Genomic DNA, 26374 nt, shown 5'->3' with positions numbered 1-26374 from the left:
ATTCTGTTTTTTTTTTGTTTTTTTTAATCATAGATGGCGGTAGGTGATTCCATGCTATCATGGCTTCGATACGCTAAAGCCTCGGAGTGAAGCTGTTTATCTCTCCTGGTCCTCTCAGCCAGCTCAGACACACGTTATTCACATTGGACCTAAAGGTGTATCAGAGAGACAGTTAGTGAAACATGGTCAGCTACAGCTAGTGAAACACAGAGCAGCCCTGCTTGCTGATCATTGTAGCACCAGAACCACAATATAGGTGTGTAAGGGTTTGTAGGACTTGTCGATTGTGATATAAATAGGAACGAGCGCTTCCTTACTATAGATGTGTTACTTCTCATTTTATAAACCAGACTATCCACACTATAAGTATGTACTGCCATAACATTTATGTTGAGGGCATTTAGCAAACGATTTCATCCAAAGCGAGTTATAATAAGTACATTGTCGGAAGAAGGATAAACAATATATTGCAGTCGGTACAGTACGGCTGTTCATAGAACCAAGTGCCAAGCACCAATAATCGCTAGGTTAACCCATTCCCTGCATACAAGAAAGCTATCTTGGATAAGATGCTACACAACTAAGTACTATTTTTATGTGCCAGGACGTACAACATACAATATGTGCGTACATTAAGTGCCAGGACGTAGAACATACAATAAGTGTGTACATTAAGTGCCAGGATGTACAACATACAATAAGTGCGTAGGGAGGGTGTCTATGCAGAGTCTAGGTGAACTCCTGCTCAGCAGTCACACCCTCCATCAACAGATTGGGTTGGGGACCCGATGTCAACGAGTGATCTGTTCCAAATGCAGTGCTTTGAGTGTTTGATATGCTTAATACAAGTTGGTGGTTTGTGGCACATTGATGAACTGACTGCAGCTCTTTGTTGCGGGTTAGTGTGATTTCCTCATCGGTTGGAGCTGGTTTATATATTGTAGTCGTCTGCATACATAGCCATAGAGGCTTTTTGACGTGCTAGTGGGAGATCATTGGTGACATGGAGTAGAGCAGTGGTTCCCAACCGTTGACATTAGTTGATCAGCTAAATAAACAGAAAATAATAATGAATACAGATGTAGTGCCTGAATCCCCATTATACTAAATGATGACTGCAAGAAGGCCACGGCCAGTTGGAAACAGTGGGTGTAAAAAGTCAGCCACCCTGCTTATGCCCCCAGTGTTCCTTCAGCAAACACTGATTAACGAAAACATCAATGGAATACATTATAACGGAAAACATCATGTAATGCACAGGGTAACAATGTTTTGGAAATAAAAACAAGCCAGAATGATATATCTACTGAAAAAGAATTACAACATATTTTCAATTAGCTATATAAAATGATAAAAGGGTTCTTTTTTTGTTAATAAAAGGCCAGGTATGACCTGAGGTACCTTTGCACACTTCCAGAGGTACCTGTACGCCTTAGATGAGTAATAGGTGTTGGCTGTTAAAGTTGAGAACATGAAGGTCAAACTAATTGCATTTAAAATTGAAAAACACATAACCGTCGTTTCTCAAACCACAATCCATTTTCTCACAATATTTGATGCGTTGGTTTCGGCTTCACTGAATCTTATGGTATTGGATCATTGAAAAGAAATATAATATAAAAGCCATATATTGCCCTGTTTATTTAACTATGAGGCTTATACCCAAATTGTATCCAGATACATGTTATTCCAGAGCAGGTGGGGGTTAGGGCATCATGCTCAAAAATGTCTACAGGTAGATTGCTGACACTTGGGTTGAAACCAAAAAGGTTTCTGAAGCAATTTGAACCGTTCGCCATAGCTTTCCAACTTTCATTCATCATTTCTGAAGTTTGAACTACAGTATATTCCCAATGCCTCCGGGATGGACATCGGATTGCTATATTGCTATGTGCCATCATCACTCAACACGGACGCTTTCAGAGAACATGGTGAAATTGAGCCCAGCACCTTTTGATTCCCAGGCGAAAGGTACCGGGTTCGAACCCCAATGTACACAGCCTAACCTGTACGCTTCACTTCATCAATGCTCCTGAATGACATGTATCTGACAACACTCTACATCCCTTTGGGTAACAGCGTCTGCAAGATTATTAAATATTAAGTTGTAAAGCTTGAATTCATGTTAAATAGAGGGATAAAATATTTATTTCTCTCCGGCATTCCGTTCCTGAACATAGGGAAAAGACAGGGAATTAGTAACATAAAAAAAATAGGAGCAACCGTTGCCTTTGGTGATTCTATAGTGTTTTGGATCAACAAAGTTATGTGTTTGCGCATTCGTACGGTAGGGTAGTGAGTTGGTAAGGTCATAGTGTGATTCACCTCCAATTGTAAACTCTGTGTATCCTAATGAAACCCTACGTGACAACCAGGAGATTGTCTTCTTAAGTAGACACGTCTCTACAAGATGAACAAGGGTTCATCTCCTGCCCCGATGCAGTTCGCACGAGGTCATGCCACTTTATCCTCTTAATGTCTATCCACCCCAAGATCTTTAACAAATCTTTAACAAATCTTTAACAAAAAACCCTTAATTGTATCTCTGTGTACCGTGCATATTTGTGTCAGTTCTTTGAAATTGAATAGGGAATCATGGTGTGTATAAAACCACGGTTCCCATGCCGTGGGCCGTATTTTGTTCTGCTGATCAAAAAAAACTGAAAAAAGAAAGTTGAACATTTTCTTTTCATTGCTTGTACAATAATAGTTTTTTTTCTGATGCGACAAGAGGCGATGACCCAATTCATTTCCACAGATCCTATACTCAGAACAAGATAAAAATCACCCAAGCAGAACAACTAATCTCCACCATCGCAGGCAGCTGCGTCAGAAACTACTTTCTGCGCCTCACGCTAAATCGCTAAAGTAGGTGCCATTAGTCTCATCCCCAACCAACCAACCAACCGCACGACTGCGATCCCAGACCTGCGATTAAACACAGTTAGTACAAAAAAAAAAATCAATCTAAACGCCTTGTTTACCTGCCGTCGTACAAGTGTAAACGAGACTGTGACTAAACTCTTTACAGACAGCTTGGATTGCCGTTTTCGTCACCCCCACTAAACCCAGCCCCCTTGCTGTAATTACAGTGGCTCCTCTTAGTCAGGGGAAGATGGATCACGGCGTCAGACGCAGTACCGCTTGGCTGCCCATCGACTTCGATTCTTTCTCTGGCTGGAATTGCTGTTTAGTCGGTTAAGAACGCGAGGAACTCTGCGTCGATAAGGGCTACTTCACCTCAAACTTTACCTCAAACAGCCACCCGTATGAGAGAGTGTGTGTGTGTGTGTGTGTGTGTGTGTGTGTGTGTGTGTGTGTGTGTGTGTGTGTGTGTGTGTGTGTGTGTGGCACGTGTAAACGTGCTTGTATGTTTATGCAGACAGTAGGCATACTGCTGCCACTGACCTCACAATTATCGCTCAACTCATGGAAAATGTGTGGATACCGAGTGGGTGCATAAAACTATCAGCCTAGGGCTGCATACGTACTTGTAATGTACTGAATGCCATTTTCACTCGATATAATAAATGCAACAACAAATCATTATAAATAGATTCTGTTTCATTGTAATTTCCATCAGGAAACCTTACCATACAATAATTAATCAGAACAAAGCGACAGAATAAAACAAAGTTCATATCACACATTCAATTTGGAATAGTCGATACGTAGCCCTGGCTCAACGTACCTTCCATGCATATCAGCCTAATAGACTGTCAGGGCGATACACAGCTGATGAATTATTGAGATGTGTGCAGAAAATAGGTAGAAACGGGAAACTGTGCTCATTATAAAAGATGGATGGATGGAGGGGAACTCCAGCTGCTATGGACAGCTACAAAGATGATGAATCACACTCTGCAAAGCTCACACAGTGCATATGTGGGGGAGTGTGTGCATGCTTCGGTGTGTGTGTGTGTGTGTGTGTGTGTGTGTGTGTGTGTGTGTGTGTGTGTGTGTGTGTGTGTGTGTGTGTGTGTGTGTGTGTGTGTTCTTCAATGTGAATGTACAAAATACCGAAAGCCGCAGTAATTGGGAATGAAACTGTGTCTGTGTGTACAGTGTGTGGGAGAGGTAGAGAAAACATGTCCGCGTGTCTCCTTACTCTTTGCGTCTCTATGTTTGCCTGACTATCTATTTAAAACTCTCTTCTACTTTGAGTTGAAGATTTAGCCTTAAAAAATCCAAGGACAAATAAGGGCGACTTTACAAGGACCAACTTTACCTCAAACACTCCCACGTTGGAGTGTGTGAGTTGCACGGTTACACCAGGCTGCTGCCACTGACCTCTCAGTTATCACTCAATACATGGAAAATGTGTGGATACCAAGTGGGTAAATAATACTATCACCCTAAATATAATATATATAATAATATTAAAAAGGACAAAAGTGTTGAATCGGGTTGTGCTAAAGGGTAACATTGATGAGCCATTATTATCATCCGTTTATCTATCCATTGGTTACAAGCTGGAAGGAGACCACTTGTGTACTGGGACAAATGGTTTGGCTGGGGTTGCGTCACACATCTGATTGACACATCTGATTGACCGGAACTCACCACTCATGTTTTAGACGTCCCAAATGGAGGGATGGTAGTGAAACAAGGGCCATTCACAGTGAGAGAATAACTGACTCACTGACCAAATCCCCAGCCTGAAGAGGGATAAAACACCTTGATTTGAACAATACCGCGGACCTCCTCACCGACGTTCGAACCCACGTCCTCGACCCACGGCAGAGCACAGAATCATCTGCCGAGGCCCATTCACCACCGCTCATACCTCCAATAAGCGCCTCCCCCTCCGGTGCTCACATTCCTCGCTAATCCATCCCCCCCTCCAGCCGATGTATTTAAGCGGCGGTTCAAGCGGGAATTCCTTTCTTGTATTAATCTCTGAGTTCCGACGAGAGCGGAAAACGGTGGTGGTGGTGGTGGTGGAGGTGGAGGTGGGGGCTGACATCTAAATCACTCGTTTGCCTCTGGCTCTTTCAGGGGTCTCTGTCATCCTCCCCTTTCCTGATTTAAGAGTGGACAGTGTGTACGGCCGGCTGGAACTAAGGCAGAAGACCAGAGGCTTGGCGTGGCATAATTCAACAGCGCCCGGGCCCCTGTCTCGTTAAGAACCCTGGCCGCTGTCCATAGCTCACCGCGCAAAGGCTTTGAGTGACAGATCTGCTGCCAGCTTTAGTACAAACAGCCTCCCCCACCAACCCAACCCCCCCACACCTCATCCCCCTCACCCCCACCTCCCCACCAGCCTCCTCCTCCTAGTTCAGCCTTGGGCTTGGGCTTTGAATGGAAGCCCCGTTGCCGGCTTTAGCAGCACTCCTCTCAGCCGCCACGACTAAATCTAACCCCAGGTTCTACATCTCACTCAGCACACTAGGCCTGAACTGCCTTCTTTTGATTCTTCAGGGGCTGAGGTTAGACCAGGCCCCTGTATGTCGTTCTGCCGTTAGAGGATATAGACGGTGTGAAGACCTGTGAACTACTCAAATGGCCTCTCTTGATGTGTTTGTAAAGATATACAAAAAACACAAGCCTTCAAAGATATTAGATAACAAAATCTGAATGTTATACATTTATAAGGGGTCCGAGCAGCGAAGCTGCTTGGTCCCCTATTGTTTCCGTAACGTTTATTTTTTCCCTCAAATTCTGTAAAAGTCATACTGCAGCCTATACCGTAAGTCGAAAACTCTTGAAATTTTCAGGTATGGTTACCAATAACCCCCACTACCCATAAACCCAAATTTGTGGTACTGCACCCAAAGGTGGGGCTATTTAAAAAAATCATGAATTAGGCTTATTTCTCCTTACCAGATTGACCTGGACTCAAAATTCTTTCAGAATATTAAACTCGGATGCATTTATAAAACCCCAGGTTTTATGCCCTAAAAATGTTTACTTTTCCCACAATTTCATATTAAAGCTAAACATGATAAAAAGATTCACAGGCTACAAAAATATTCCAAAATTCACCAAAATACCCAAATTAAATCTTTAGACCAAGCCTCACAAAAATCAAACAGAATTTGTTTTATTTTGTTCCATTTGAGAAATATTGGCCTATAAAGTTTGAGCAGTTAGCCCATTTTTCTTATACGACTATTTTGTTATTGTATAAAAAAAAACATGACTATTATTAGGTGGATACAATACCCCCCACTACTAATGAACCCAAATTGTGGTACTGCACCCAAAGGTGGCGCTATTTTAAAAAATTAACTAGACTTATTTCTCCTTACTAGATTGACCTGGACTCGAAATTCTTTCATCATATTAATCTCAAAAATTCGATGCATCTTTTTCACCCTGGTCTTCTGCTCTAAAAATGTTTACTTTTCCCACAATTTCATAGAAAAGCCAAGCGTCCACAGTCTCAACCCATTTTGCCTATATGACCATTTTGTTATTGTATAACTACCATATGGCTATCATTAGGTGGATACCATTAACAGTGACAATTTTCCAATCTGTACTCTTTTAAGAAAGCCCTTAATTCTCTTGTGAAATGTGTGCTTGGAGTTTTCTTGTGTGCTTATCAATCGACATTTTCACCATGTGAATGAGGCTTCATGCAGTTCCGGAATGTCAGTGGCTCAACGGGATAATGCCTGCCTTGTACTGGTGATCCTTAGGTTGAGAGTTTGAATCCTTTATGAACAAGCAACAATTATGAACAAGCTGAACATGACATTCTGTCATTGCCACTCATTTAAGAAACACAACATTGAACAGCACCTGAAATTCATCAGGCAATCAACATTCTGGCTCATTAGTTCCCAAGAATCAGGCTGTCAAGACACAATATGACATTAAGGGGAACTTCTTCATTAGCCATTTTTCCTTCATAATTAACTCTGTCATATTTATATTTCTTCCGTTAGTGTTCTTGACTACAAATGTTTAATTTCCCCAGAATTTCAAAGACTTTTCAGGTATATGCTTTGTAGAAAGCCCTTATTTCATTTGAGAAATGTGTGCTTTGAGTTTTCTGGATGTTGTGTGCTTATCAATAGACATTTTGACCATGTGAATGAGGTTGCAGTTCAGGTTTATAAGTGGAACATCTTTCCTTAAATATGACAATTATATTTTAGATTTATATATCTTCCATTAGTTTGTTCTTGACTTTTAATTTTGCTCGGACCCCGTTAATCACCACTTGCGTTTATATTTTATATTATATTTATTACGATTTAAATAAAATATAGAAATACAAATATTATATTAGTCGTAAAAAAAAGAAGTATATTATGTACTTTCTTTGAAATGTTGTCTGTCCATTTCGGCTGCTGTCACACCTGACTTTCCACTGAAGGATTTATGTGAATAAAATAATGCATTGTTATCTTATCTTAACAGTACCATGTTTCTCCCAAAGACAAGAGTGAACATGTCCCGATCTAATACATATTCGCTGCTGGCTTACGGCACACCATGAAAAGACGGCTTTGGATTTGAATTTTTCTCGACACCAATTATTTGATTAATTTGTTTGTTGTTTTTGTTTTTCTGTGTGGAATGTATGTTGATGCTGAAGGAGTGCTTCAGCCGACATAGAGACGCAGATATGACCCATTATAACCCCTACCACAGCTGGGGTCAACCCCGCACTGTTTGGAGAGAACCACCAATCAAACAATGATCATTAAAGACACTTGGGGCCCTATTTTAATGGTCTGAAACGCAAGTGAGCATCGCCAAGCGCAATTTGCTTTGTGGGCGGTTCTACGGCGATGTCGCTAGTTTACCGGCGCGAAAAATGACTCTTGCGCCCAGTGCATATCTAAAAAGGTTTGGTCTGAAGTAGCCTAATTACCCGTAGATGTGGTTTGGGCATATAGTGCAATAAACCAATGAGAGTGCCAGCTCCCATCCCCTTTAAGAGCCAGGAGCGCATTTGAATCTGACGAGTTGATATTTTGACAGCGCGTCTGCAGTCTCCGATGAGACAGAATTTCAAACTTCATGAATTTCAAACTTCAAATGGCTCAGTTTATGGCCAAATAATATGGCCCAATTCACACATGGAATAAGGTTTTCTTCCACAACTTCAGAAATACTGAGTCCTCAAATACATTTCGGCAAAGAAAACGTATTAACATATGATATGCGGTAACTGTGGTTCTATTTAATGATATATACACAATACCCCCGTTGATATACAATGCCATGGACTGTATTATGCGAAACGTGCTTAGTTTGCGTGCTTACTCACAATCAAATACCCATCAATCCTAAATGTTATGGGCATGTACACGATTTCTGTGTCAAGAAAATATGTGTTTGCTGTACGGTGTTTGCAGATGCATTGATTTAAAAGTACAACTTATTACCGCTGTATCAAACTGTTCTTTCCCAAATAATTTACCAAGAATGTGTGGATAGGTAGATGAGAGAAGCAAAGTGTATGCGCGAGGTGCACAAGCAACATTATGCATGCGCCCTTAAAATAGCATCTGAACAACGCGCCACTGACTTTAAACCAGGTATTTCCTGGCTTGTGGCACAAGTGGTTTCTGAAACTGCAAGATAGCACCAGGGAACGTTTGCGCCAAACAACGCCTCCTCCTTTCGCCGAGCCGCCCCTTGGGGCGCAAGTTCATTCCCTAATTTACCGACGCGTGGCGCAGGAGGGAAAAGATCGCTCTGCGCCAGTTGCAAACTAGCAACGACACATGCGCCAGTGATTAAGTCAATTGCGCCGGATGCAAGATAGGGCCCTTGAAGTGCAAATGTTTACCTAGAAATAAAATATGTTTCAATTGTATCTTCGAAAGAACAGTCCCGGCTTAAGAGTGTCTGTTCAATTTAGTTATATTTAAATTTACTGCTGCTAAGCTTCTGTCCTCTGGCTCGTACACAAATTCAATTATTTTTAAATACTGACTTTGGGCAACTCTACTATATTTATTATGTATAGGTGTATATATTTTAATTATTCCACTTTGCGTTTACAGCTAATGCTTCAAAAATTAATTAGATTTTTAATACAGTGCTTTTCAAGACACCCAAAGCATTGTATATATAGTGAGTGTGTAGGTCATATTACAGCTCAACCACAACCTGGGTCTAAAAATAACTTTCACAATTTTACCTGCCAGAGGGAAGAATCTACCGGCCAAGCAAGCAATTCTTTTAACATGTAACCCTGATTTTTTGCACCTGCTAAATCTATCTGACATTGGCTGGTGGCAGGTGCTAGTTTTGGAAACTGCCCGTGAGTAGCACGAGTATACAAATACCCTAATTTGTATATCTTCTTCCCCTTTTATTTTTCGATGAGATTTTGCTTGTGCAACACCTGAATTTCCCTTTCCTCCCCTACCTACAAGAACAGCCTAACCCCTACACAGGATAAACATTGATTTCCATTAGATTACTCTCTTCTAGGTTAAACATATGCTAAGCCCGTCTCCTCACTCACACCAATTCTTGGCACCACATCACCCCAGTCCTCACAAACCTCCACTTGCACCCCATTTCCCACCGGATCCATTACAAACTCCTGGTCCTCACCTATAAAGCTCTCCACCAACTGGCCGCCCCATATCTCACTGACCTCCTCTCCCCCTATCAACTCCCCCGGTCCCTCAGATCCTCTCTACCCACACAGCAAAACTCCCCCCACCCAACCCCCATCAACTTTGCATTTCTTTGTTTGTTAATTTGTTGTCTGTTTCCTCTGTAAAGCGGTTTGAGCAAGAGATACAAATAGAGCACACACATAGCACTGACTGCTTCAAACCCTTTGTTGTGATATTTTGATGGTGTCACCAAATTTCCGTGGCCCAGATGGTTAGGCATTGGTTTTTTCAAAATAGAAATTCATAATACATATTTGATATTAAAAAACAAATGTATTCCTCATCTATCATAAACAAAGACAGAAATTGGCACATTGAAATTGGGAAGAAATAAAAAAGTCAGTTATTTTTAACTGACCCCCCCACCCCTTTCTTGGATCAGAAGGCCAATGCTACGTCTATGTAGAAACAGTATGTCAATGGCCCTTTAGCCTTAGAATGAACCAGACCTAAAAGTGTTTCTTAAAGACAGGGACGGGGGTTTTTATTCGTGTGATCTTATCTCAACAGTTCGTCTCCCGAAGGTAGGAAAGACGTCAGAGGAAAGTTTTGAAACAAAGGCCCCTCACTCCAACACCTCCCTTTCTCTCACCTAGGTGGGAGTCTGACAGCCCCCTGGGCCGCCGCCCCGCGGTAACACACACACAGCCGCAGCTTCGGCCACTGTGCGGTTAGCGAGGCGGCAACGCGTCGGGGGAATAAGTCCCAGGTTCCTGCGCATGGCCGGCCATCTCCCGCAGCCCCCTTCACCGAGGGCAGCAGGCGGTGCGATCTGGAGACGGTGTCGGTGTCAGTCGATGAGCGTCTGCATCAGTGAGGTGGAAGACCCCCCCCTCTCTGACCCGCGTCAGAGAGGCCGAGTGGTGGGCGCGTGGTTTGTGGTCACGCCCCCAACAAGTGTGAAGCTCAACCGCGGAGCCCGGCAAGACTCTGCACACAAATGGTGTGAAGAGACTTCAGTGTGTTGATTGGTACATTGTATTTTACAGCTACTAACCTCTACAATAGTAGTGACAGCTAGTAGACTACTTGTTATATGATTATGAATCTGGAATGATGCAATTGTTTTTGTTTTGCCTTTTTAACGTAGAAAAGCCTCAACAGGTTTGAAGATATCCCACACAAATTCTTAGTTGCACTCACTGAGTTGGCGTGACCTTAGACAAACGGGCCGAATAAATTGTGAAACTATGCATCTGTGTCTAACAGTATGATTGCTAGGTCATGGCCACAGACTGATAATGACCAAACGTTGGGAGCCCCCCCCCCCGCCTAGTGATAGGAGACCTGAATATTACATACAAATGTTCTGACAGAAAACATTTGCATAATCTGCGTAACGCAGGGTTGCCTACGTCAAACCATGGCCCCTTACGCCTTAACCAAAGGTCAAACAGTAACATGGCCGGATCACACGATAGGCACGGCCAGCTAAAATACGCAGACCACCACCAAGATATCATCATCACCATATCACCGGATATGGCAGACAACACTCAGTCCAAGATGTGGAAAAACACAGCTCCCCTAGAGAGAAGCCAAACGGTAAACTCAACTTAACTTCATCCTTGAAATGATCACGGCACAGGGACAGGGATCGCAGATTAGCCTTGGCTAGAGAACCATCATGCAACAGTAATGTGCTTAAACATGAATTTGAATTAAAATGTCTTAATTTGACCAGAAAAAATAACATTATCCTTGACCATTATGCAAGGACTTGTCAAATGAAGACATTTTAATTCAAATTCATGTCTAAACTAACCATGTAGTGCACAAGGTTTTAGCAAATTGCTCTTCTCCTGCCCCTAGGCCCTTATTACGGTGCAGTGCCCGTTCAAAACGTGCATGTTCCGAAAGATCGGATGTTAGGCCTTCGGTATTGCTGCTTGCAGCTTTCTCAAGAAATTCTCAACCAATATACGTGACACTCAACAAAGCACTTCCTTGGGTAATAATAGGTAACTGCCGTTTTGTACTCACTCCCTTTAAAACACATTTGACGTTGTCATATTATTAAAATGTATGAAGCAGACCATGGCTGCATCTGCTGTATTTAGATATTCAGATTCACAAGGTAGATTCACACATATTCTCTTCTCCGCCATTTAAAGACACTGAGAAATGGAGCCCTAAGATGGAGATCCACGCGTCGGATCTCCAGTGAAATACCGGGGTCATGCAGTCACGAGACATTGTCTGACAACAGGAGCCACGCCGCCCGTTGATGGGGGAATTAGTGTTTTGGAGGCGAGGGAGGATGCATTGATTAGGAGTTGTCGAAAGAAAACAATGGGCAGAGAAGTGTAACAAGCACTTGAAGGATTAGAGGGGACAAACCACAGTGTGTTGACTGATGTGTACCGCCAGGATAAAACTACGCTTTTCCCCAGAACTAACACAGAGTGATCGTTGGCCTTTAATCCACCTAGGGGGCTGTAATATCTTATTAGAGTAAACCTCATTAGACAGTAGCTGGATAGCGCGCGCTAGGTGGTCGCTATGGTGTGGCTAGTGCCACTGTAGTCAAGCATGAGGGCATGCAAGGTTGTTGCTTGGGTTGCCACTACTTTGTTGTCCAGGCCTTTTTTGAGGCAAGGCAAGCTTTGACATGATGTATTTTTGTGTTATATAATAATGGGCTTCAGGGGGAGGTTGCTGTGGACCCTCAGGCCCAGTTGGGGGTGAACGTGGACTCAGATAAACAGAACCAAATCTGAGTCTGACCAGACAGCACAGACACAGATATGGAGATGTGATTCAGTCATGATTCTCACAGAGTATGCGCATTTCGAAATCGGACAGCCGGAGAGCCATTAACATTCATTCTATTCTAAACCAGTGTGAAGCAGCTCCTATAGCTCCAACTTTGATCTGTCCAACACAAGTAAGTGCATACGAACTGCCCTGTATAGTCAATTTTCTCAAATAGTGCCCACAAACAAAACAATCCATACGTTTCTACTTCTGTAATTCCGTGTTTGCAGAATAGAAAAGCACTGTGCGTGCTCACGGACTCAGACTGAGGGGATCTCTCTACAACATGCAATCGAGAACTGAGCACACGATCCAGAAGTTAATCCTTGAGCTCAGTCCATTCAGTTAAAAATCCATCCAGCCCCCAATTACTCCTATTGAAATGATGTTGTGCAACACTCAGAATGCTGACCTATAACACTGGCATTGACGCAGCCTCCGTCTCCTCTCAGTTGTTCTAGCTGCGCCTCAGTCTCTAAGTACGAAGAGGCTGCAGTTTCTCTGGATGAAAAACACTACATTACCATTTCTCATCCGATTATTATTATTTATTCAAGGGTATACAATCAAAGTGGACTGAAAGAAAATGACACATATTTTGTTGAAAATATATACAGGCCTAATGATTTAATATGAATATAAAACAACCCACTGAGGTCAGTTTAGAAATGGAAATATTTTAGTGGTCTTTAAGAACAAAATCGCAGCGCTTCGTTTACTTGTGTACGTTAACAGGCCACCTTTTCAAATATGGTGGCAGCGTTGACATTTCACAGCAACGGGTGGAGGGAGTCAATGCGTCGTCTTTGAATATGAGCCTATGCTGTAATGTACAAGGGCATGGATAGTTATGCCATTGTACATTAATGCGTGTTATCGATACTAGTAACAATAACACACATTTAACTTGGATCCTATTCACAGTGCTGAGGTAGCAGGGTTCACACAGCCATAGCCCCAACATTAGCATTGGGTAGGTAGACAGGCTTTTCCTTTACGTGTGTCAAAGCACCAGCAATATGTGGTTTTCTCAAATAGTGTAGTGTACCCTCCGGGCCCTGGTACATTAAAAGGAGCATTGGTATTTAGTCACACTGGATACTGACTATGCAAGCCATCAGCTAGTTGGCGTTGACCTTTCAACTTTGCTCATGTGAGTTATTTGTGAGAAACAGGAAATGACGCTTAACCACCAGAACCCACGAAATGTTGTTTGACCACACTGACTCTTTCTCAAATTCTCATAGTTACCACTCCTCCAACTCCCCTTCTAGCCGTTTTTCCCTGCTGTGAGCTACTTACATCAGAAGCTGACGCACAAATGCTAGCTTGTTCCGCCAACCTTCGCGCTATACGCTACACACTAATGTGTCCAATGAGCGAACTGGGTGCCGCGCTAGGAGTGGTGAATGCCATAGGGTTGAATGTGTGCGAGACTAGCTCATATCAATCAGCAACTGGCCCCCACGCGAGCCTCGAGTTGAATGAAGAAATGGACTGAGTGCTACTGATCTAATAATATAAACTCCATTATACATGTAAGCGAGTTACATCTTGTCCAAGAATAGGATGGAATATAGGATCTATATAAAGATCAAATATGTCCTATCCATCCAATATATATAAATATATTTACAAAATACCCCATTATAAATCCAATATATCTGATATATAACCAATTTGTATCCCATAAATGTCCAATGCACTATGCATCCGATAGAAAACACATTAGCAGCAACAGCACTACATCAACAACACACACTAGTCCTCCAAATCCCCAGCGGAGGAGGGGGGAGGAGGAGAGCCATGAGGAGGAAGATGAGAAGACGGTCAGGCGGAACAGATAGCTCACTCACAGCAGGCAAGACTGTTTCTCAGGCAGAAGAAGCTGTTATCTCTCTTGTCACGCCTCATCCATCCATCCATCCATCCATCCATCCATCCATCGAGAGTGAGAGAAAGAGAGAGAGAGAGAGAGAGAGAGAGACCTTACTGTACTCTAGCTGCCATATGGCTGTCACTCTCCCACAGACAGACTGAAGGCTCCACCGCCTCCAACAAACAACGCTATTGCACAGACTGTGCACTCCTCGACCCAAAAACACTATCACACAGACAGACCGAACACTCCTCCACCCAACAACACTATCACACAGACAGACTGAAGACTCCTCCACCCCACCCAACAACACTATCACACAGACGGACTGAGGCCTCCTTCATCTCCATCACTCCATCATCACACTGGCAGCTCTCTACTGCTCTGAACCCGTAGACAAGGCTAGAGTCCTCCACCTGACTTCACTCTGAGAAAGACCGACTCAGAGACCTCCACCCGACTATGCTATTGTGGGAGTGGATCTGGATGATGTTTATGCAGCCTCTCCTGGAAGACTCTGATTGGACTCTGGAGCTGTGTTTGAAATCGTTCCCTATCACGGATATAGTGCACTATATCCGGGTGCTCGCCATTTTGTAGTGGTGTTCGAATTCTCAGGGGTTAATTTCATTCACTGTGTGGACATAAAATACCCAACATTTTAGTGAACATACGATGATCCCTACATGTTACTCCCAAATACCACAATGCAATGCGGTCGTTTGGAAATGCTCAGCGTAGTGTCTGAATTATCGTTTGTTCGTTCCCTATATAGTGCACTATATCATAAACACTATATAGGGAAAAGTGAGTGAATAGGGAACGATTTCGAACAGAGCTTGGGGCTGGGTGCTGCTGCACACCTGTTGCACATTGAGTAATCAGTGTGCATAAGTTAAACCAGCCATCTCCACAGATACTGGGGAGATCACCTTGATGACAGGGGAGCACCCTTGCCATGTTCAGTATTAAACCGTTGCAATTAACCAGACTTTTAACGCCACCACCCTGTGTCCTTGGTCTGGAGTAGCCAAAATAAGTCACCTATGTGAAGTGTGGCAGCCACCTAGGTGGCATGTATATCTACTGCTCTCTGCCTGTATACTCCACCCTCTGAGCTAGACACGGAGACTTCCAACTGACAACAATCTGTGGCTGCTGCTGAAAACCTGGGGAGAAGGCTGCATCACCCGATGGGGGGGGGGGGGGGGGGGGGGGGGAAGAGAGAGAGAGAGAGAGAGAGAGAGAGAGAGAGAGAGAGAGAGAGAGAGAGAGAGAGAGAGAGAGAGAGAGAGAGAGAGAGAGAGAGAGAGAGAGAGAGAGAGAGAGAGAGAGAGAGAGAGAGAATACGGACAGACAATAGAGATGAAGATAAGGTGAGAGAGATACTTGGAGGGAAAGAGGTAGGAGAGAGATATATTAAGAAAGAGATATGGAGAAATAGAGAATGATGGAGATGGGAGGAGATAAGGAGAAAGATTTGGAGGAATAAAAATAGGAGGGGGATAAATGAAAATTAGATATGGAGGACATTATGAGAGAGAGAGGGAAAGAGGCAGAGAGAAAGACTACAGAGCTATAAAAGAAACACATACTCGGGAGACAGATCACGATTAAGATTTAAACTTTACACTTATAGCTTAAGACTCAACACATAATGCAAAATGATATGTCATTTAAATGGAAAGTAATATGTGGGTTCATATACGTGAAAAAATTATGATTGCAATTGTACCGTCATCCAAACATCTTCTCGGCTGGGCGATTGTTTCACTCAAAAAGGATTTATGATGGGTTATTGAATAGGTGTAGTACAACATGAAAGAACAAGACTGGAAAAGTTACTGTGTGCTTTTATAGATGCATTGGCTGTTCAGAGCACCCTGAGGAATAAATCATCAGCTATCGAAGGTTGACATTCAACCTGTATCTTTATCATTCTTCATCCCTGCTTACTTTTCTCTTTGTTTCTCTCTATTTGCATTCAATATCATCTGTTACTGGGGCGCTCATATCTGTGTGTTGGTTAAAGGATTCAAACTGACTTCATTACAATGTGTAGTCAACAGAAGAAGAGGTTAGAATATCAGAAAGGTACAAAACTTAGATTATTCTGCTTTCAGATCCTTTCAGAACACCCGTAATACAGCATGGTGCAAGAAAGAAGAAATACTGTGCCGTTTTCAGGTATTCATACTTTCCATGAAACTTTTAAATTATATTTTTTAAGGATAGTTTACTATTATTGTCCTCCAGGCTTTAATATAGATAAAACATATTGGATGCATTAGGTAAAAGGGTTTTCAAATACATTAATGTAGGTAATTGGCTTTATGCATGGTCTATTTTGAACTTTAAATTATGGTCCACGGGTTTGTGTCAGATTATGATTGCTTACTACAATACTTGAGTACATTTCAAATCACTTATTATTATTGGAAATATACACTTTTATTGCAGAAGGATTTTAAGCCTGGAGGTTTTGTCCTGTGCCAAGGGCTTTGAGTGAGTCTAATTTTGCCTCATGGTTCTTTGTCTGTCGCAAGGCCAAACAATTTAGTATGATTACAATTGTAGGGGTGGTGAATGTTTGGGTCTACTGTTATTTTCTTGGCAACTTCCAAGAAAGTAAAACTTTCACGTTGCCAATTATTGAAAAAAAAAAATGTATCCCTGTTTTTTGCTGCAGCAAAGACGATGTTTGAGCATTACTAAAAAATAATCACTAGAGTTGGTTCAGTTGAGATAAGTAAAATAACTTTATAACGTAAAAATATTATGTTAGAAAGTCCATTAGTTATGTTCTGATGTTTTATTCCTAACAACTCCACTTATATCCATATATGTATACATATTAGTATATGTACACACATTCATATATACCGGTACATATATACACACAAACATACATATATACAAATATACACACACACGCATATATATATATTGTGGCAAGCCGGCACGGTGAGCGAACCACCTTCTCCCAAACAGGACACAACTTTGAGGGGAAAAACCAAAAAGGGCATGTTTAATCCAGAACATAACAAAGTCTCTCAAAACACAAATAACGTAAAACCTGTGAGGAATCAACGGTCCCCTCCTTCGTGGATGGAATCCCGCCAACCACGAGGACCGGTCTCTGTGCAGGAGCTCCAGGGCTAGGAGAGCCCAGAATGAGTGGAGATGCGGGCTATTTAAGCCCTGATTCTCCACCTGTTTCACAGGTGTTCTCCATGTCCTTAATTGGCCCGGGCCGGGTTGCCACAACACACACACACACACACACACACACACACACACACACACACACACACACACACACACACACACACACACACACACACACACACACACACACACACTTTAAAATATTCCAAAAATATATATACACGGTATATACATTATGCATTATGTTTTTTTTTTATCTATACTTCCGTTCCAAAATACATCTTGAAACAAGCATACATACCATAATGAAATTAGCATGTTCCAAATACTCAGGATGGCTCAGCTTATGCAGTACACATATGCTACCGTTTCAACAGGATCATTCCTTACACATGAGCTTCAGCCTTAACAAGACATATGCAGCGACGCTCTGCCTGAATTGACTGCCTCGCAAAACAAAGACCTTCTGAAGAACCGCTCACATTTGCAAATAAATCCCCAGACGAGAGAATACACAAAAGCGTGGGGATATTTTTCTGCCTTAAACGTGGTATTTTTAAAATGTTCAGAATTGAATTAGACACCTTGGAATGCCATGAAGCATATTAAACAAAGTCGCCATGGCGCGAGACCGGGACAGTCATCCTGATTTCTGAACATTACCCACAAAAAAACTGTGGAGGAGATGGAGCACGACATTGATTCTGACACACACACACACACACACACACACACACACACACACACACACACACACACACACACACACACACACACACACACACACACACACACACACACACACACACACACACACACACACACACACACACACCATGTGCGTCTTGAATTGAATCGTTGATTAGGTGGTGATTTTCCTACATCCCCATTTTGCTGGAGAAAATAAATCCAACTGCATCGAAAACAAGACAAAGTGTTTGTGCTGAGCTTCCAGACTGAGACTGAGGGTGAGAGGTATTGGAGGGAATTGGTCTCATTGGGATGCCGTGTACTCATGTATGCATGAAGTGGAAATGTACACAGCATTTACAGCAACACGTTTTTTATAAAAAGTTTTTGAGGGGCCAACGGTCACTTCCTGTCCACTTGATGACAGCATACATGACGATAAACAAGCTCTACTTGTCTACATTATAACGTTATGTGTGACCGGTCTACACTATATAAGCTTCTGGGACATTTTTCGCGTTTCTCCATTTGGTCTTGGTGTTGCATCAAGTTGTATTATACAAAGAAACATTCAGAAAAGCTACAGGCTGTCTGAAAAACAAGACTTGCCAGCTTCTAAGCCTTGGCATGGTATCCTATGTTTTAAATTGCTGGCCTTACAAACTCCTTTCTGTAACAAACAGAAAAAAACGATGCCATTGACCAGCAAATAACCCCTGACCTTCATGCCACACTCGCACCCTTCATTAGGGGAATAAACTCTGTCATTTGCAAGTGATTCAGGGTGCCAGGGCTGCACCAGCAGGAGTTAGTGTTCCTCTTCCGTGAAGCATACAATTGATAATAGCAGCAGACAGATGGACTGGCTCTCACAGATGACTGCGCTCACACACAGGTCTTCCTTCTGCAGACCAGAACAGTTCCTGTTAGACGGAGGGGCCTTAGCTCACTGGCTCAGTGAGATTAACGTGCCTTTGGGCTGTCCGTCAAACGATGCCAGAGAATTGCGAATGCATAATATTCATTAGCTCATACATTTTGGGTCCGTCGTATTGATTCTGGACACAGAAGGGGGCTCTTGGACGCGATTAGAAGCAAGTTTGGGTCCTTTTTTTGTGAACTTGGCCTCATTGAAGTAATATCCGGGGACAGCTGAGATACGGACCCTGCTCTCATGATCTGTTTACTCAGAGGAGTCATCATCATCGTCGGAGAGGCCTTACCACACAAATGGAGCGAATCCAAAGGGCCGTCATTAAAAGTGCTTCAGCGTATTCCCAGTATCGTATTAGGGCTGTAATTTGTGGTTTTATCCTTGTCGGATTGATTCCTCTATAATGGGAGACAATGGGTTGACAACTCTTGAGGGTCATATCCTCTATAGATGGCACAGCTCTGTATGAACTGCTATGTAGTTTTACAAAGGATAAGTTGACAAGACAGACAACAGAGGAGCTGGTAAAGGTACATGTAAGATCAACGATTAACGACAGAGTCATTGGAGGTGTTTGTCTACCGTACATTACAGTCTATATCAGACAGGGTGAGAAAAAATACTACCCATGTGAGCTCCAAGATGTGCCTTTTAGATGGATTGATACACTCGTCAATCAAACCCTCTTCATAAAGGGCTTTTTGTAAAAAAAAAAATGCAATTCAAAGTGCTTAGGATGGGTTGGTGAGAGGATAGATTGATGGTTGAGTGCGTGGACAGACTGATGGATGATGAATAGAAGAAAGGATGGATTAGTAACATGGATGGAGGGATAGATAGATGGATGGTGAATAGATGGGTGGAGGATTGGATGAATGATTAGATGGCTGGATGGCTGATTGGATTAATTGATGGATAGACGGATGGGATGAACAGATAATTTCTGAATTCATTCGGATGGATGGACGGATAGATGGGATGAACAGATAATTTCTGAACTCTTTCAAAATAACACCAGTTCACACATTATATTCTCTACTCTTAATGGCATCCTCCCCTATAGAGAAGTGGGACAAATTACCATTGCAGGATTTAGTTTATATCCTATGTCATGTTTACAATGTCTTATCTTATATTAATGTAGGAAATAGTAAACAGAATGTCTCGCCCCTGATTCTGATCTGTGGATGAGGGCAAACCACAGCCTCTCTGCGCTTTGTCAATATAGGTTAACATTCCACTGCAATGCACAAACAAAATTAATTACAATGAGGCATTAACACCTTGCCTCAGATAAACTGCCCCAGTATTATGATAGGCCGACCCGAGGCTGTTAAGAATTTGCAATTCTACTTACAAAACGGATATGAATGATTGTGGAAGCCTAGGGAACATGATTATTGTGATTAATAATCATTACAATAATGATGCTCTCCTCCTCCCCTCCGGGTTCTTAAACATTGGTGGATTTATCTCCTTTTAATTTACTCTTTATAAGCAGTAATGCCAAGACACATTACATTTCCTGGTAGAGACATTCAAATAATCTGATTTCACTAAAAGAAAAAAATAAATAAAATAAATTCATCAAATTGAATAAGATGAAACATTACCAGTACCTTTGCCATGACAAGCAATAATGATGACTTAAATTTGTTATTCATCATAGTTGCTTATATACCACTAGATATATATAATATAAATGAGTTTGATATTGTGGTCACACTTGATATTAGAACATCTACCACAACGGTTTGAACTGTGGCCCTGGCTACCATGGTTACCATCGTTGATACCTCCATCCAGAGACCACGGGTTCCTAGTCTTTTCTTCAATTGGACAATGCCGTCTAGTTACCAAGTGGATAAATTCCTCTTTTTGTGCCTGTTTACACTGCCACTAATGCTAATCCAGCAGTATCTGGAGATTACACCAAACACCAACCTCTTAAATGTTATTAAACTGTGTTAGAACACCACAGGCCTCAATCATCTTAATCTTCAGTGTCACTCGGAAAGCAGAAATGACACACTAGATGTGGTAAGCATACTTAACAAGATAATTTCCAACTCTTAAAACACTGCGAGTGAAACTAAATCAAAGATAATAAGTGTAGCGCCATCTTGTTCTAGCGTAGAGTGTGACGTCAGAAGGTTGGTTGGCTTGAGTCCTATACAGTTTGTTAGCTGACAGCTAACAGCCGACCAAATGAAAATATGCTACACCCCAAATAAAAAGAGTTCCAAGGGGGAACCGCTTGCCTCTTAAGCGGCAAGCGGTTCTTCTTCGTTGGCTCGCAGCGCTGAAAGAGGAGGATCCTCGTTAGCTGAGAAAGGGTTTGTAGTGAGCACTTTGTAAACGTTGACTCTGTGGAGGAGGAGAGTGCCTACTGGTGGTTCGCTGGACCAACAAGCTGAAGTCTGAGGCATTTCCCTCTGTGTTTGACCTTTTATCGTATACGGTTGGGCCAGGGTAACGCCGGCCAGATCCCCAAGCTAGTAATCCACACAAGCCTCCTGACAGCTCCTCGAATAGCTTGTGGTCTGCATTTCAGTGAAGCAACCACCAAGCAGCAAGTAGTGTGGTCAAGCCTCTATGCACCGAGGGGAATTGACGTTCATGTATTAGTACAATTTTCTATTGCTGCTTAAAAATGCAGGGCACAATTTCGGGGAGGATGATGACACAACAAATGTCCGGTATCTTTAAACAGACATATATAATATACATATATTTATGTATATATATAGTGCCGGGTTGCAGCAAAGGCCAAATCGATTGCGATCCCTGTAATAATCCTGTGTGTCTGCGCGGCCGCGTTTCGCTAAATGGATTTGTAATGATCCTGATCGGAACGGGGAAGCTCCGATGCTAGCATTCGACTGCTGATTGCAAGTCGCAGACCGTCTGTGTGCTGACATCACCAGCCCACAGGAAAGAGTGCTTCCTCTCACGCAACAGTGTTCACCACGTCTGCCATTGATTGATTCTGCATCTCAAACGTTAGCCTTGAGCCCGACGGAGAACGTGGGTGGTTAGTGTGTAGCCTCCCCTCACGCTACGCCGCAATATTGCTGCAATGTCCTCCCGTAGGCAAAGCCGCTTTTCAATTAGGCAAATGTAAAGCTGTAACTTCGTTTCTATGGCTCCCACATGCATTGTGATTTCTGAAGCCAGTGGACCAATCACTAACATGGGCACGTTTTCCTCCCTCCCCATAGAAGTAAACCATGGTCTACAATACATGGTCCCATTAGAATAATCGATGCGATGTGTCCTCTAGCAATGTAAAAAAAACATTGTATCGTATGTGTGTGTTTGTGTGTGTGCGTGTGTGCAAGCTTGTCTGCATGTTGTTCTCTGAAGGCTTTGTACGAACGGCTTGATCCGAATCACGTACCAGGGAGATCTGTTCCAAAGTCCAGCCAATCAAATCCATTTCATGCCGTTTCTTTGGACAACGTGGACTCACAGTCTGCCTTGGAAACAATTGACAGAATTTATTGTTTCCCAGCTTTAAAAAATAAAATAATTCCCTTCCCTTCCTTCCTATAAGGCCGAATGTCGCTACAATACAAGCTCCCTGGGGTTGGCATTAACACTCAACCTACGGTAAAGTCTTACAACAATAAAGTCTACCAAACTGAAATTGCAGTGTTACTTAGTCTGAATCTAAATACAGAGGGGGTACAAGCCCTTGAGTTATCAAACACCGGGTTTTATGATGATATTTGAAGAGTTTTGCTGTTCCACTGCTTAGCATAGAGGAAAACATCAGTGTTACTGAGTGATTATTGGCAAACACACACACACACACTTGCGCAGACAGTCACACAACCGGTGCATACACACTTCCAATGAAATGATTCAGACCACTACGACACGCGCACACACACACAGTGTGCACATACGATCTTCCTCTACAAGAACCACCAACTTCTAGAAAAAAAACGCACCACCACAAACACAACACTAGATATGATATAGTTTTTTACAGTTTCTCCTTTCGCTCGCTCAACCACAACGTGGTTAAATACAAGGGAGCCCACCTCCTCCTCCTCCTCGTCCTCTGTCTTGGTCTATAAATAATTAATGGCTGGTGTTCCATGGCAGCCAAATGACCGAAGCCTTTTGCGTACACGAGCCTCCTGATTATCTTGTACTGATGAACATGTCGCAGCATGACCCAGGAGGAAGGGTACGGGGGGAAGCAGGCGGAGGTGAGGCAGAGCAGGGAGAGGACATGAGGGGAGGGGGATGAGGAGGGAGAGGAAGAAGAGGGGGAGGGACTTGGGGATGAGGAAAGGGAGAGGAGGGAGGAACAGGAGGGGGGATGGAGCACAGCAGTGGAGGAGGAGAAGGGGTACAACAAGCAGAAGGGGGAAAGGAGCAGGAAGGGGAGACGGGGGAGGTGGGAAAGGAGGAGGGGAGGTGGGAGATTAGAGGGGTATAACAAAGAGAGGACAGAGAGGAACAGGTAGATGATGAGGGGAGGTGGAAGAGGAGGAGGATGGGAGGAGAAAGAGGAGATGAGTAGGAAGGGGGGAGTTATAAGGAGGAGGACGGTGGAGTGAGTTTTAGAGTTGACACAGACTGATGAATAGGGCTGGGAAAAAGCCAGCTTGGTATTACAGTGTACTACACCGATTTACAAATGATGGACATTATATTTTTCTATAATCCAATGATATAATGATCATATTTAGTCACAATGAACCCTCTGTTGAATTAAAGAATATATATTTATCATAGTTTGTCCAATTTGGCCTAATTTGGTTGGAACAAAAGAAGTGAACAGCAGAGAACAACTTAAATAAAAGATAAAAGATGATTCGGAAGTGCGTGTGTGAAATAAGGGTCAGGGTTTAGAATTGATGGAGAGGAAATGTGCAATTGCAAATCAAAACACAAAAATTTGATAGAATTATTAAAATCACCCAAGACACAAAACATCATTAGTACACCCATTGTAGCGACAGCGATTCTACAAAAAGAGAAGTTCTCTCTGCCTTTCTTGCTTCGTCAAAGAACTTTGGAACCGGAGCATACGAAGATGCTGAATAATTACTAATGAGGTCCTACTTCGCATATCTTCCAGCAGCTCCTGCCTCTCCGTGTGTGGACCAGAGGTCAGAGGTTCAAAGGTCAGAGGGAGTATGACGACCGACCCCCTCCCCACCATAACAGACGACTCCCAGGTAGGAAGACAGGCGAAGAAAAAAAATAACTTTTCTGCGCGCAATCAGAGCCAAGACTTTAAGCAACCAGACGCCTGAAGCAATTGCGATGGAAAGGAACAAAAGAAGAAAGAGAAGCACCGAGCATTTACAGAACAATGCAGGCGACACAGTGATGGAGTTGACAGCCAGACCACGACAGGAAGAGAGAGATGAGGAGGGGAGAGAGGAGGGGAGGGGAGAAGAGAGGACAAAAAGTTAAAAGGAGAAGAGCGAAGGGAAGAAATGAGGAAGGGGAGTACAGGAGTGCTGGGGGAGGAGGGAAAAAGAGAAGGGAAGAGATGAGGAGAAAAGCAGAAGAGGGAAGAAGAAGGGAGAAAAGAGGGGGGGGAGAGCAGAGAAAGGGAGAAACAAAGCGAGGCACAGAGAAGAGAGGAGGGGAGCGACGAGGAGAGAGCAAGAGTTGATCTGTAAATGCCCGACCGGGTGCAACCGTGCGCCCTGCTCTGTGATGACCGTGATTTGGCGCAGATTCAAAACTGGAGCCAAAAAATAAACACTTTTGGTTTTAAGTTCGGCAGTGTAACTCTGCAGTGACGAAGCCGGGCTTTTTGAGCCCCAGTGGAGTTAAAAGGATACGTTTGATTGGAAACAAAGGGTGGTCATTTTGGGTTCACGTCGGAGTTGAGTTCACACAGTTGTGAATACAGCCGTTATGAAATTGTAGTAGTACTCAAGGGTGGGCACAGTGGCACACACACACCCACACACATATATATACACACACACACTCTTAGATTATCACCATGACTACAAGAAAATGCTAAGAATGGGAGAGAACCACACAATACAAGAGAACAGATCCATATAATGGAATAGAGCAAGGTTATGAATGCATTCGTCCTTATCTTTACAGGACTGAAGAACAACGTAACTCCAACACATCAAAGGAAAATTAGAAATGCGCCGAGCCCAGGCCCATTCCTGATTCATGCTATATTTTTTTAAACAAACACTATTTAAGTGAAATAATGAATACTCCTGATATCAATACTAAGTGATGTTTAGAAAAGGAACACAGACTTGTTTTACCATGATAATAATTGGCGTTTAAATTAACCAGCCCTACAGGCAACACTGACCCATGCAGGTCAATGGAGAAGCGCAATAGCTAACAAAAAACATTTGTTCATTTTAAACGTGTTAATTTGTCTTGTACGATCGGCAACCTAGTAGTCTATAGTACCTTTTTATCACTGTGACTGAAATAAATCAATGCTCAAGGATGTGTACAGATTAAGGCTGCGGACAATGAAGACCGAACCAGAAGCTTACGTTTTGGTGTCGAACACCAAATTCATCTATCCACTAACCCACCACCTACTAGTTGCATTTGTTATTCCTCCATGACACTTTATTTTTTTGCTTCTGCTTATTCCACATGCACCATTAATGACCCGCCCAGCCACTCCACTGCATCCTTTGGGTCTCAGTAGGAATAGCCAGAGCTGTTTGCTGAAAGGATTTGATTGGTTTGTTGAGACCTCAGGTTGGACCCCCACATGCTCTTTTTACATCTCACCCCTTCTCGTGTGTAGACAAGTTCAGACATTGGGCAGCTAGCGATCAATAGACATCCATTCAATTCGAAACAAGTGTTTTGCAGCTTTTGTTAAGTAAGTGCATAGAAACTGTCATGTAATAGTGCCCAAAAATAAAGAAAACCACATGCTGGGGTTCTGTGTCTCCTCACCACTCTGTGTGCTCATTTATTGGCAGTCTGAATTCTGAATGCAGAGAAACATTTCAATGTTGGTGCGAGTGTAAAAAGGAGGGGGTGTTTTGTTAACAGATTTGAATGCTGGATAAGCATTCTGTGTTTGAACACAACCGCAAATGCTCACAGACTCAGAGACAGAGTGAGAAGCGAAGAGTTAGAATTGCTGAATGTCCTTGAGCACAATGGTGAATTTTGGATAGAACTGAGGACTTTGTGTTTCTTTGACCCACCGGTTGCAATGGACTGGCTTAAAGATTGAATGTGTGTTGTTGACAGTCTCATTCTATGTAATTTCTTACAACTGGGAACTAAGCATTTCATTTTGATTCAGAGGTAAATGCTCAGGCTGCGTTCCAATCAGTTGAAAAACACCCCCTCCCAGAATTATTCAAA

At 42.7% G+C, this 26374-nt stretch overlaps 1 long non-coding RNA gene across 1 annotated transcript in view; it reads right to left on the bottom strand.

Annotated features, from left to right (window-relative positions):
- Positions 1-26374, bottom strand: part of LOC115532100 (uncharacterized) — a 68952-nt gene that overhangs the window by 36729 nt on the left and 5849 nt on the right. The window lies entirely within an intron of this gene.

This window comes from Gadus morhua, chromosome 19 (genome assembly GCF_902167405.1).
Source record: "Gadus morhua chromosome 19, gadMor3.0, whole genome shotgun sequence".
Taxonomy (NCBI): domain Eukaryota; kingdom Metazoa; phylum Chordata; class Actinopteri; order Gadiformes; family Gadidae; genus Gadus; species Gadus morhua.
The sequence above is the reverse complement of the archived record's forward strand: the minus strand, read 5'-3'. Positions and strand labels throughout refer to the sequence as shown.